General features: G+C 33.2%; 1 long non-coding RNA gene across 1 annotated transcript in view; it reads left to right on the top strand.

Moving 5' to 3' along the window:
- Positions 1-10020, top strand: part of LOC145720495 (uncharacterized) — a 313100-nt gene extending 303080 nt beyond the window's left edge. Inside the window, exon 4 of the long non-coding RNA XR_014143447.1 lies at positions 10000-10020. This is a non-coding gene — a long non-coding RNA (uncharacterized LOC145720495). The remainder of the gene's footprint in view (positions 1-9999) is intronic.
- Positions 10021-14855: the final 4835 nt, after the last annotated feature.

Here is a 14855-nt window from a genome sequence, read left to right as displayed (position 1 = left end):
ATAAAAATTTATACTCACAGAAAATGGTTGCATATTTTCAGGTCTCTCTGTGGATCCTCCTGCCAGTCCTATGGAGTTGGGATTCCACATCAGTTCCTGGCATCAAGAGATAAATGAACAGTGAACACCTGTGGGGTGTCCCTTAAATTTTCCAATACCCATAAAGTGCTTAGCATATTCTGCCGCAAACTAAGCAATCCAAAAATATTAGTCATTAAACTATATTAAGCTTTTTATGGAAGGTGAAAAGTATGCTCTTTCTTCAGGATGTGTTTAATAAAAAATGCTAAACATCTCTAGCTGTTAATACGCCACAGAAAAATTAAGAAATGGCAGAACAACTTCATAAAATGGAAAATGTTAAGTAGTTCCAGTACATTTAACTGAAAAATTGATCCAAAGCTTGCTTTATTTCTACTTATTTTATTTAAGGTAAGGATAATATCAAAGAAACGAGCATTCTCATTTAATTCCTTCTCTGCCTCTTCAACTGTACTTTCAAGCATTGCTGAAAGGAGCTCTGATCAGGGGCTCTGTTCAGGGTGTGCATGACCAGACATTTGACAGATGCTTGCCTTTTCCAAGGTGAATCACTTTTATTAAAACATATTGTGAATGGCATTTTACCCTAAAACATGGCATTTTAGAGGTCAAAATAGTACTTCTCGGGCTAAAAATAGTATTCGGAAATGATTTTTACCAAATAATAAACACCTGCCATTGTATATATAGAAAAAGGAAGTGAAATACTTTTCATGTCAAAGATCCAATTTTCTTTTCCTGTTTTACGATCAAGATCACTAAGCACTTTACATGTCCAATAAACGGAGCAATACTTCATTGTCCTGCATTAGATCGCAAACCTTGTATCATTCTACTTCAAATCATCCCAAGCAGTTGTTGAACACATCATTAGTGTTCCTTCCCTAAAGGGACATTGGAAACATTTTCATAATGAAGTGCAGGCATATTTTGAAAGAAGGTTATTATTTAATAAAGATAAAAAATCATCAGTTTAAGCTGGGCATACAAAATATAAATACAACATCAGACATAAGGACAAATGCGGATGCCTGGCTGGCTCAGTCGATAAGAGCATGCAGTTCTTGATCTTGGGGTCATGAGTTCAAGCCCCGCATTGGGCATAAAGCCTACTTAAAAAAAAAAAAGAGAAGGAAAAGAAAAGAAAGAATGATAAATGAAAAATAAAAGGTTTTAGGTCAGTGACTGAGCCTGAAAGTATCATTATTTTATATAAATTAATTTGGTATCAAATAAATAGTAATTATTCATTTTGAAAAGATTTTTTCCATATAACAGAAATATATCTGTGCATATAAAAAAGCAAGAATACTAATTTTTCTGTGACATCATTATCTTTCCCATATGCATGTGCACATACACCTTTATTGTGAGATGTGTCCAATTCTCTGAGGTTGGATGAATTGAATGGTGGGGAGTGGGAAAGGAGGGAAGAAAAAAAAATATGGGAAACAAAAAAAATAGAGCATCTTTGCTTTAATTCCTCAGATGCACCCATTAAAAAGGGGTAAAATGAATCTCGGAAACCACACCTGCTGCGCAGAAAACTTGGTAGTAGATGTATATTTTACTGGTCCTGTTTATGAATTAATTCTGGAAACATTTATTGAACATCCACTGCATATAGGTTTACTGTCCTTGCCACTGGCAACACAGATGAGTAAATCACGGTTCTTGACATCAAATGATCATAGTCTAATAGGATAGATAGACTTGCAACCAGATAAATGCAATAAAATATATTAGAATTGGAATATAAAGGTGAACGTGGATTAACACCTGGAAAGCAGAGGGAGATTCATTATTCCCTCACCACAAGGAGGAAGGAAGAGGGCCTCATTAAATACTGGTGGAACATGGAGGTCGTGGATGTACTGCGATTTTAAGAAAGACTATCAATTTGCTAGACAGAGAATCTGATAAGGGCATGTAGACCAGAAAGCCTGTTCAAAGGAAGACCTGTGACTTACTACACTCTTGCTGGAACACGGAGTGCAAAGGGATAAATGGTAGCAGATGAGAGTAAAGTAAGCCAGAACACAGAAGGCCCTTGCTTAGAATGCAAGACATCCTGGGCTTTAGCCCTTGGCAGTGGAGAGTCTTCAATTTGGAGGGCAGCATGGCATATAGAACCTATTGCGGAAAGAGAAAGCAGTCTGCAACTATGGGGGGAAAGGAGCTTATAGAGATATATTGATACGTGTAGGCTTGGTGAGTATTATTTATTGAATGGTATTCTTATATTTGATAAATTCTCCAAGTCAGGAATCTGAAGACAGGATCTCTACAACTCCCAAAACATACCTGAGGCCAAGACCAAAGTGAACTCTGACTCCAGGCTTCCTAGAAAGCCATTTTTATTCTCTCTGAATCAGTGAAAACAATATTTAACCCATATATGGCCAACTAACTTCTCCCCTCAAGAGAAAGCTGTAACTGTTAATACACAAACTGTACTTTCTACTGGGAGTTTATCTATATTAAGAAAAAAAAAACGATTTGGTTTGAATTGTTGATTTAAACATCACATAATTTTAACATAAATATTTGTTTTTAATTTTCTGCTGCTTTAGGACAGTGACTTTTGACTTCATCTCATACTTTTTTTTAATTTAATAAATTGTGTATTTTTTTCTGTTTTTTCAAGGCATAAAAAGTTTGTGCAATATTTATACCTCAATCAAAAGATAATTATTGTCTGATTGATGACCACCATTGTGCTGAGCATGGGATAACCAAGACGCAAGTTTTCAAATGCCCTTGGGGGAAATGTGTTCTTTGCTTTGGAAAAGATAAATATACATGGGGAAAAAAACCCTCCGGAATAAGTTCTGATTATTAGTACAACATTAATGGAGAACAGTGTAGCTTCAGTAACAACTAGAATCATTCACCTTAAATGGGGACTCAAAACAGAGGTAGTACTTAACATAAACACAAGAAGAGAAGAGAGGAATTTTTAGTTTAATTCTAAATATGATAAATTAGAGGCTGTCTTTAATGTATTCTAAGGATTCCAAGTCACATTCATTCTCAGAAGGAACCAGTTTAAGGTTGTAATAGCAAAGTCTTCTGAATGTGGAAAAAAGGGAAGGTAGCACATGTACCATATATTTATTATCCCTGACAAACGTGTACAACAACATTTTGTATTAAAAAAAAAAAAGAAAGAAAAACAGAAGAATCACATGCAAAGATATGGAGGCATTCACGAATGTACTGTGCTAGAGCTATAGGGATGCTCAATGAAGTAACATTCACAATGAAAAAGTCTGTGTTAGTAATTATGAGAAAATGAGGTCTATTCTCTTCTCAACTCTAACTACATATTTATTGGTTAACCTTGGTCTTTCACTATGATACTTCTGGTGTTTATAAGAGCTTAGTTTTATTTATTCTATCAATGTTTTCAAACTAAAGGGTGCATCATAAAATTAGGAGTTCTGTGAGTGAGAAAGAAGCACACCCACTTCCTATGATGTTCTGAGGCCAGAGAAGGTAACTGACAAATGGCTGAAAGGACTGGCCAAAAAAGATTGCAACATCAATGTAATTGGTTACAGAGTTAATTTGGTTACTACTCACCACTACAATCTTATTTATTTCCCTGTTGCTCTTCATTCCATATATACATCCAACTGAACTATTCAAAACTACCTGCAGCCTCCAAAAAGCCCTTCTTACCTCTAGGCTTTTCCCTACATTGACATTCTCCCTGCACTGATTCATTGCCTATTCCATAGCCCCACCTCCAATCTTCTGAAATTTCCACTGCCATTATGATTATTAGATAATTTAATTCAATTGAGTTACCAAATTTTTGCAGTTTCCTTAGCCCAAGCTAAATGAATCAGGTACCTATCTGCTCCCTTGTAGATTTTTCAGGTATTTTTTTACACTCCTTTGTCTCTCAATATGTCTGTCTTTCCACTAATAGGTGAGCTTCTTTATAGCAACAGCATTCTGTTCTGTTCTCCGTGCTTCTAACAGTGCCTAGCAAGCAGATGGTGACTGATTAATAAATATTTTTTAAAGCACAAACGGTAAATAATTTTAAAATGAATCATCCTCTAACTTCATTTATTGAAGGAATTGTTCTTTTATTGAACAAAAAACTCATCTGGCTTTTCAACTGCCCTAATTTATGACTTAACTAGCTCTGTGATTATGTCTTTCCTTATTGCTCTATGAATTTTTTGTTCAAGCCACAAAATTACAGCAAATAGCATTTGGGCATTACTTCCTTAGGTCCAATGAATGCATGCCCTAATAGATAATTTTGAAGACAGCACAAAATATTCATCAGTTTTCCTGTTAGTGTGTACATACAGTGCTATTTTCTTTCCCATGTTAATTATCACTATCATAAAATTCTCCATATTTTAAATACTTATAAAATTAATAAAATTTTCATGTGTTATGAAGATTGAATTTATTAATTATGAAATTCAGAAAAGAATGAACATTTATGAATATCAAAGGGGAAATTATTTTAAATAGTAAAATAATTGAATAACATTCACTTCATTTTATGTCATGACCTCATAGAAACAAAAGAGAGTTCAAATTTCATTCAATATGTATCTTCTCTTTTACACTTTATAAGAGAGGAAAACAAAGCCCTGAGAGTGTAATTTGCCCAACCTGAGATGACCATTTGGTAATAAAATGAGCACAGACCTCTTGATTACTGACCTAGTAGTCTTTCCAGTCTACAACAATGACATTTCAAAGATTTTAGGAATGGGGCATTTTCTGCTTTACTGGATATCTTTTCTGAATTTCTCTCATCTGACCAATAAGTTGAGGGGCATTCCTTCCTTTGGAGACAGCCCACTGCTAAAGAGTGAAGTATCCAACTAAACTGCTAATTTAAGGATGCCTGGATGGCTCAGTCGGTTAAGCATCTGCCTTTGGCTCAGGTCATGATCCCAGGGTCCTGGGATGGAGCCCTGCATGGGGCTCCCAGCTCAGAGGGGATTCTGCCTCTCCCTCTCCATCTGCCTCTCCCTCAGCTCATGTGCTCTCTCTCGCTCTCTCTCAAATAAATAAAATCTTTAAAAAATTAAACTGCTAATGTAAAAAGTAAATGATTTGCATGGAAGACAAAGGAGAGAGAGAGAGACTTAACTGCCTCCTCTTCATAAAACAAGATCTGGAGAGGGGAAGGAAGAGAATCAGAATTGAAATAAGCACGGCATTTCAGAAGTAATACAGACTCTTTGATCATTAACTTCTCAGAATGAATTCAGAAGAGTGCAAAGAAAGAAAAATGAGGAGTTTCCCTTACAAAGTTTGTGGATATTGGTGAATAGGAGAGAGAAATTCTGCTTCTCAACTCTAGGTTAGCGTTGGCCTTTAGCAAATGTGGTCCATGCCACCAGGCTGGGAAGAACAATTCAAATGGTGGTATTGTCCCTTGTTCCATGAAGATTTCTCACTGCCATCCCTGCAGGATACATGTGGCAGGGAAGAAGATGTTTCTGATATCATACAGCCTCGAGTCGGGGGAAGGGTGTTGAAAGTGGTGGTTGGCAGGTTGGCAGATTCTGTTGTACGAGATCTTGTCCTACGCACATTACAAAAAGACATTGCATGTCACCAGCTGAGGGCTGAAAGAAAGAGCAGCTGACTCTCTGAGGGGTTCATCAGCACTAAGGAAAATGAGTAAGTTAAGTATGTGCTGGAAGCAGCCATAGTGTCAGACAGGGTCAGCCCCAAAAAGACACAAATGGCTGTATATATGGTTCAATTTTACAAATATGTACTCACTCTTCCTAATATTTCTACTTTTAGAGAATTTAAAGTGTGACAGAGAGGCAGCAAAAAAGTTTAAGGGCAGAAATTTAACCTCACTTGGACTAGCGTAATCTATTATGAATTTGACAAAACAAACAACGCTACTTTCAACTAAATATTTCTATTAAAAATCATGATGAAATCGTCTGCTAAAACGTAGAAGACCATTTTTTAACATCTGAAATACATATGGTTATTAAAATAAATCTTATTACTAAATTATACAAAGTATGATTTATATTATCCAGTCTATGTGTAGTAAGTTAATCCTAGAACCGGTTGGTGAAACCAGTTGGTGAATTTGTGAAAATTTGAACATATATATATTTTTTTACAAAAGATTTTTTTATTTATTTGAGGGAGAGAGAATAGTGAGAGAGCACCAGCAGGGGGGAGAGGGAGAAACAGGCTCCCTGCTGAGGTGGGAGCCCCACATGGGACTCAATCCCAGGACCCCAGGACCATGACCTGAGCCAAAGGCAGACACATAACCAATTGAGCCACTCAGGTGCTCCAAATTTGAACGTATATTAAAATAGGTTTTATTCTTACATAATTCTAACAAAGAGTTTGTTAAAAAAAATTAATGCTGCATATAAAGGAATACAAAAGGCATTATTATCCACTTTAGAAAATAACGTATTATCACATGCTTTTAAAAACATGCATAAAATTTTATATTATAATTCACTCATTGATCAAATTGACATGCATAGCTTTGACTACATCTACATATATTTATTCATCTCTCTATTTTTGGTAATTCAGAATTTTCACATTAAAACTCTAGTATCTTTTCACTGCATCACCTTGTTTCTTACCCACATTATCTTAATATCTTATTCCTGTTAGCGGCATCTCCATCTACCCAATTTTTGAAACTGAAAACTTTGTATTTGTCTTCGAGTTCTTATTCCCTTACACTTCTGCCATTCAGCTGTCACTCATACCATGCTGATTTTTAACTCTCAGTTATTGCTTGAATCTAGCTTTTCTTCTCTTGATTTAATGAAGCTGCTGTCTTTACTTCTCACCTGGGATGTTATAATACCTCTTCAACCAGTCTCTGCTACTAGTTTCTTCCCCATTCCCATATATCTTCTAATGTTTTACCTTTCCTCACTACGACACTCACTTTCTGGTTAAAACCGTCTATTGAATGGCTACAAGATGAAATCCAAACTGACTAGACTGACAAAAAGAAACTGACATATCTGGCTCCAAATTACTATTTTAGCATCATCTTCAACCACCTCTTCAGTTTCTATTAGTAATACACCCAAAGTTTCCCTTATAGGATATACACTTTCTTGATGCTCTACCTGTTCTTATTACTTTAAATGAGCTTTATGTTAATTTTTTTTTTTTACTTTTTTAAATTTAAATTCAATTAATTAACACATAATGTATTATTTGTTTCAGGGGTACAGGTCTGTGATTCATCAATCCTATATAATTTATTCTTTCTTTAAATCCCAAACTTAACATAAAATTTCCTCCAGAGACAGAGAGATGATTACTCTCTCTATCCACCATTCCCTCCACACTTTATTCACATTATTGTTTTACTCACCACATTGTAATATTAACTTAAAGCTGCCATTTGCACTAACTACTGTAAAATCAATGTTTAAAAAAAAATTCTACTTTTTATTTATTTTGCAGCATGTGGCAAAGATCCTGGAATTCATCAGAGGCTAAATAGGTTTCTTGAAAGAACCAGAGGTTTGCTCAAATTAGGGAACTAAGAGAACAAAAATTTGGATAATGATGCATATTTTAAGTACTTGTCTTCAGAAGAATAAATAAAAGAAATGGTAAGAACATCAAAATAATGATAAATTATTTTTTAGCGTTTTCTTGTATTTTAGGTAATGTATTATTTCTATTAGCAAGAACTCTAAAAGTGTTCATGTGAAATATAAATGGGAACTAAAAATAGTTTATCAAATCGTGCTCTTCATTCAGAAAATGCAAAAATAAAGCAATTTTATACATGGGCAGCTTAAATCGTAATATGATCCTTATATTACAATAAATGTCCTCCAAATTCACTACTTCAAGCTTACACATCTGCTTTGTTCTGATGGGATTGTTTGGATTCTTTTATTGATAACTAAAAATAGCAGTAGTACAAGGTGGTACCGCCTACTATTTACTGAAGATTTACTTTCAGCAGGATGTAGACTTCTTTTTTCTGAAGATACTGTAATAAATGGACTATTTTATTAAACATTATGCCTTTTCATTTTCTTTATTGTTAGATGAGACTTTGATTTGATGCTGTTAGTCATAAATCAATGATTTTAAGGAGTAAATATCAAAAATATTTTTTTCAGATCTTTAAGACATAAATGTGGAAGCCCTTAAGATACAGTGTTCAGAATGCTTTATGTTATTGTAACAATTTTTTATAAATTATACTTACTAATGTACTTAACAATTAGTAGTCTCTACATGCTTGATTTTTTTCTTAGTACAATGTTATCAGAAAGAATATGTTTAAACAAAGTAAACCAAAACTATTTTTTATTTTCTATTTCTCTGTTCTGATCTGTAAAATTCCTTAGGTTCAACCTAAGCCTGATCCCATTATATGGTTACTACAACTATTTCCAGTTGTTCATGGTATTAGTTTACAATGACTTGCCCCATTTCTTTTTATCACGTTAATCCTGTTCTTGTGTACCTACAGTTTTGTGCATCCTTACTCATCCTCTTGTTTCTGGTCTTGGTGAATTTATATTAATTCAATTAGAATCATTTCAGAATCTATAATAATTCAGATACTATCTGAGTTAACTTATCAGTCTTCTAGCAAGATAACATGTTTTACATAGAAAGTAAGCAATATAAACACAATTTCAAAGAAAATATTTCAAGTATTTAAGAGATTAAACTGTCTGCAAGTATTCCCAGCTCCTGAAAATGTCATTCAAATTAAAACAATTTGGATACTATTTTTTCTTCATTTTATTTTTTCACCAAATAAGTCATCTAAGCATCTTTACAAGGAGAAAATTATGGGGTTTTTTTTAAATGTATTTCATTTCTTTAAAATATCCTACAAATCATCAGACAGGTAACAACCAGTTATTCTAAGAGAATGAATATCATTCTATCAACTTAGGCAAATTTATGATTTACTTTTCTAGAAATATTTACATTGAAATGATTTATTATTAACTCTGCTGCTTATCTCTGTTCGATAATTCTCATATATTTTATAGAATCTATTGTTTTAAATAAAAATTATAGTGGTGTTTCTTAATATATTTCAAACAATAATAGTTCAGTTTAGTTTTACATAGGTGTTTTGGGGTGAATTATGTCCTCTCAAAATACATGTGTTGAAGCACTAATCCCAAGTACCTCATTATGACTGTATTTGGAGACAGTAAGTTAAAATGAAGTCATTAGAGTAGCCCCTAATCTAATATGATGTGTGTCCTTATAAGAAAATTTAATTAGGACTCACAGAGAGACACCAAGAATGACCATATTAAAAGGTGGAAAATAGGGCAGCCATTTATAAGCCAAGGAGAAAGGTTTCAGGACAAACCAAGCCTGCTGACACCTTGGTCTTGGACTTTCAGCCTCCAGAACCATGAGAAAATAAGTTTCTGATGTTTAAGCCATCCAGTCTGTGGTATTTTGTTATGGCAGCCCTGGTAAATTAATACAACAGGTTTTTTTGAGGTGTGAGTTAGTACTCTTTATTCAAAGAATTTGTTTTTCTTATAGATAGCATATGAAAGAATACTTTGTATACAAACCAATATAGGTAAAAATCCCAACTCAGCTACTTAACAGTTGCCTAATTTACTAAAACTCATTCAACTTCAATAAGCCCATTCATAAATGGGAATAATTGCATCCACCTCATAAATATATGTGAAAATTAAATGAGTTTAGATATAGATATAGTAAACTAACTGAAATCATTAATTTCAGTGACCATTTTTAAAATGAAAAAGATTTTGCTTACTTTTGGAAAACTTCTCCTTAAGTAAAATATTTACTTGTTATTTTTTATTTTTTTTAAGAGACTGACCCCGTTTGTTTTATTATCTCTTGGTAATCTTCTTGAATAGCTCTCATTTATTCAAGGCTCTCTTCTTTTTTTTTTTTTTAAGATTTTATTTACTTATTTGACAGAGAGAGACACAGAGAGAGAGGGAACACAAGCAGGGAGAGTGGGAGAGGGAGAAGCAGGCTTCCCGCTGAGCCGAGAGCCTGATGCGGGGCTCGATCCCAGGACCCTGGGATCATGACCCAAGCTGAAGGCAGACACTTAACCGACTGAGCCACCCAGGTGCCCCTTCAAGGCTATCTTCTTAAAAGCACTATGTTCTTGATTAATAACAATTAAAACATCCCAAACCTCACAGTATAACATCAACAGTAAGTGCATAATACCAGTTACAGTGATAATTTATGGATATGTAATGTTTATTTTTCAGGATTGATGTGGCTCAAAGAAATGCAAAAATGTTAATCTCTTCATTTCTTACCTGTGCAGTCCTATTTAAATTCAAACTAATTACATTAAATTAAAAATTCAGTTTCTCAGTCATACAAGCAATTCATGTGCTCAATTGCTACATATGGCTAGGAGCTACTGTATTGATCAGTGAGGATATGGAACATCTCCACCATCTCCATAAGTTTTCTAAGACTGTGCTGCTAGTTATTGACTACAAAGAACATGCAAAACAAAGTTCAAATAATTTGGAAGGAAAGCAAGAGGTTTAAATTCCCTTATTACTGTCAGTCATTTCCTATAAAGGCCTGAAAGTACTCATAAAACAGTATCTATGCTTAATTATAAAAATATGAAATATGCAGTTTTCTATATCAATAAATATTACAAAGTAAAGTTTTCTTTTTTATCATAAAACTGAAAATATGTCAGTAAACTTGGCTTCATTTCCTTCTTGATAATCATGGAAATAGATAATTAAATGATGTTTATTAAAACTCCCTCTGGCACTCAATATTTCAAAACAATATGCTCCCTATTATTGGATATCAAAGAAGAAAAAGAAAAGAAATAGTTGAGAGATCATTCAAATTAATTTATCCTATTAAAATGTCTATTCATGGATATCAGTTTTTATTACATTCTGCAGCCTACAGGATTACATTGATATTATAGAAATATCTCCTCTAGTTCAAAGAAAATGAGAATGTACTCAGAATAATCTGGAAGAATCATTGCTAAAAAGAAATGCTTTGCAGTGCTGTTTCTTTTCATTTTTTTACTGGTACCTAAAAAGTGAAGTAATATATCAAGCTGGAACTGTTATCATAACTTCTTCCGAGGACTGTAATATTGGTACAGTAGATTTAGTTACAATAATATTTAGAATAGGGCCCCTGGGTGGCTCAGTTGGTTAAGCATCTGTCTTCAGTTCAGGTCATGATCCCAGGGTCCCAAGTCGGGCTCCCTATGCAGCAGGGAGTCTGCTCTCCCTTTCCCCCATGCTCATGCTCTCTCTCTTGCTACTTCTCTCTCAAATAAATATTTAAATATTTAAAAATGTTTAGGATATTTTATTAGTGTTATTATGAAGTAGCATAAATTCACCTTTTGTGATGTATCATATGTTTTTGACTAACAGATTTTATTTATTGAGCAGCTTTATGTTTACAGAAAAATTGAGCAGAAAGTGCAGAGAGTTCCAATATTCCCACTACTCCTCCATCTGGGTTTACATTACTATTAACATCTTGCAGTAATGAGGTACATTAGTTATAATTAATAAGCCAATATTGATACATGATTACTAGCTAAACTCCATAGTTTACCTTAAGGCTCTCTCTTTGTGTTGTACCTTTTATGGGTTTTAACAAATGTGAATGACATGTGTCCACCATTACAATATCATACAAAATAGTTCAGTGTTCTTAAAATCTCCTGTCCTCCACCAATTCATCCCTCCATCCTTCAGTCTAAAACTCTCGCAGCCACTGATCTTTTTACTATACCTACAGTTTTTCCTTTTCCAGAATGCCATGAAGTTTGTAATACCTAGCAGATAGAGTTTTCAGACTGGCTTATATAACTTAGCAGTATGTAAATTGTTCAGAAAATTTGTGTGTGTGTAAAACCATTTCTTCCTTAAGTCTTGTTCATATCAGTAATTTATGCCATCAGTTATCCAGTTGCTAAAACTAGTAATAGAGTATTCATTCTTGATTTCTCTCTTCATATCTATTATTCATCTACTGATATACAGTAAATCACCAACTTCAGCTAGCAGAAACTTTATATGTCTCAGTTCTGTTCTCCAATTTCTATCTGCACCGCCACCTCCTCCCAATCCAAACTACCACTGTTCCTCACATGGCCTAGTGAAATAATTTTTTTCCAACCTTGCCTGTGCCTTCCATTTAAACTGGATCTTACAATACTGACCAGTATCCTATTAAAAATATAAATTGATTAAATTACTACTTTGATTAAATAATATTATGGAATCCTCATTAAAATGAATAAAGTACTCATTCTTTCAATGACCTATAATGATTATAGGCTCCAGAGGCATCACTACTCTCTACACTCAAGCTTCACAACTTCTGATCATTTCTAGAACACATTACATTTTCCCAGCTTTCCTTAGAAGTATCTATTTTTAAAAAATGGGCTCTTGATCCAAATGTGTCCTGTTCAGATAAGCAAAACCCAAAACAAAACCTATATCTCATAGTACACGTAACATCTTTAACTCAATGATATTTCTCACACAATAAAATTCAGCAATCCTTCACAGTAAAATATATTTTATTTTACCTTAAGCCATTTTCAAAGGTGTATTATTAAAGAAGTTTTTCAAGGAACTTTAAAAAGGTAAAATCTTGGGAAAAACATAATTTATTTTATACTATCAGCCAGTCAATGATATTTTAGTCTGTCAATGAAATAAAATTATCTCATTTATTCTGCTATAAATTTCAGGTCTGAGTTTCAGCAAAAATAATCATTTTCAATATTAGAAAAAGTCCATGGAAAACAGGATAAATTGCCTTTTTCTATCTTTATCCTTATCATATATTTTCTGAAATGGCTTTAAGTTTTCTGGAGAGATTGTAAGTAGTTATGAACAAACTTCGGGGGTTGGTTAATTGTAATAAAATATGTTTGCTTAAAAGTACTCTTTTTATTTTTAACTTTTTTTATTTATTTGAGAGAGAGAGCACAAGCAGGGAGGAGGGGCATGGGGAGAGGGAGGAGCAGACCCCCCTGCCTAGCAGGGAGCCCAATGCGATTTGGGGCTCCATCCCAGGACCCTGGGATCATGACCTGAGCTGAAGGCAGATGCTCAACTGACTGAGCCACCCAGGAGTCCTAAAAATACTCTTTTTAAAAAATTATTCATGTATATATGTTTTTCTTTAAGAAAAAAAAAGTATACTTACCTTAATAATAATACTGACAAATATTATCCATATGCAGTAAATTACTGGATTTACATGCTTTCTAAATTGTTTAATCTCCTCATAAATGATATACATATTAAACAATTATCCAAAACTGAGTTCTGGATAGGATTTATTATTTTTCTGTTTGAAATATTTATTATGGATATTAAAATATTTAAATTATTATTTTGGTTATTATTAGCTGTTTATACAATAACTGAATGTAATTAAACTTGTTTTTATTAAATAGATTTGATTTGTGAAAAAAATAATGAGGCTTACAACCACAGCATTATCGTTACAGAGTTAAACTGAAAAGTCATGCTTTTAAAGTTAATGCAGTCAATGTAAATACTAGCACAGGGTGGGAGGAGAGAAGACAACCAGATCAATCTATTTAGCGATATAAAAATAAGAGGTTTAAAAATAAGTTTTGCATTAAGTGTTTGAATTTGAGTAAAAGCAATTGTGTTGAAGACAACTTAATGCATAATTGTTCTACTAATCAAACAGAACTAGAACACATAATAAGGGGAGTCAGAATTCTATTAAAAAATTCTATTTAAAGAAATGAACTTCACAGTCAAGTAAATCTGGTTTGCAATCTGGTTTAAAACTTATTTGCTGTATGATCTTAGGAAAAATATTTATCTTTTCTAAGCTTTTGGACCTCTGAAAAATCAGAAAAAAATCTACATCACTGGAGGCTTTTAGATATGAAGTAAATGTATGTATAATGATGCATATATATTAGTGAAATACACTGAACTCTCGGTAAATAGTAGATATGGCATTCTTGTGAATAAATCAATATCATCATTTCTTCTGGTGAATCTTCCTAAAGTAGATGTGATATCGTGCCCTGCCGGGCAAAGAATGGGTCCCAAAGCTGTGTTTAGAACAGCTAAGTCCTGAAATATAAAAGACTCATTCATTGCAGTTTATTCCCATTGAAAGAAATACACATTCACACATAAATTAGAATAAGAAATAACATAAAAACACAGTCACAGGTATCTGTTACAAAATACTTCACCTCACATGTACTTTTCTTCCCACTATGGATTTCCGATTTAGAAGAAAATCCTAGCCATAGTACAGTTATGAAGAAAGTAATATGCTGATGGGAAAGAAGAATGGAAGGACAGTGTGAAGATTTAGGATAAGAGATTAAAGCAACAAGAAAACAAGTTTAATTGTGTGAAACCTAATAAACTGCAAAATGTGAAGATATCTTACTGTCATTTATCAAAAAATATGATTTACTGAATCAAAATACATGGCAAAAAATTTTTTTGCAGTATTTGATAATTATTAAAGCCTTAAAGGATTTTGCATGGGGTAGGGAAATAGAATAACATAAATAGCTAAGTGAATGATGGCTTAGAATAATATAATAAACTGATTCCATGAATATTTATACAGAGTCTGAAAAAGTAATTATGAGAAAATTAAACCATAAAATATTTGTTAAAATGTTAAGCACAAAAGAAAAAAATTCAAAGTTTTAACACCAGCGTTCATGTAAAATTTTTGTGTTTTACTGATTTTTGAGGGAATCTATGTAAAAATAAGGTTAATAGGATTTT

The sequence above is a fragment of the Leptonychotes weddellii genome, chromosome 3 (assembly GCF_054177405.1).
Source record: "Leptonychotes weddellii isolate Sample4059 chromosome 3, ASM5417740v2, whole genome shotgun sequence".
Taxonomy (NCBI): Eukaryota; Metazoa; Chordata; class Mammalia; order Carnivora; family Phocidae; genus Leptonychotes; species Leptonychotes weddellii.
Note: the sequence above shows the minus strand (reverse complement) of the source record. Positions and strands in the feature narration are given on the sequence as shown.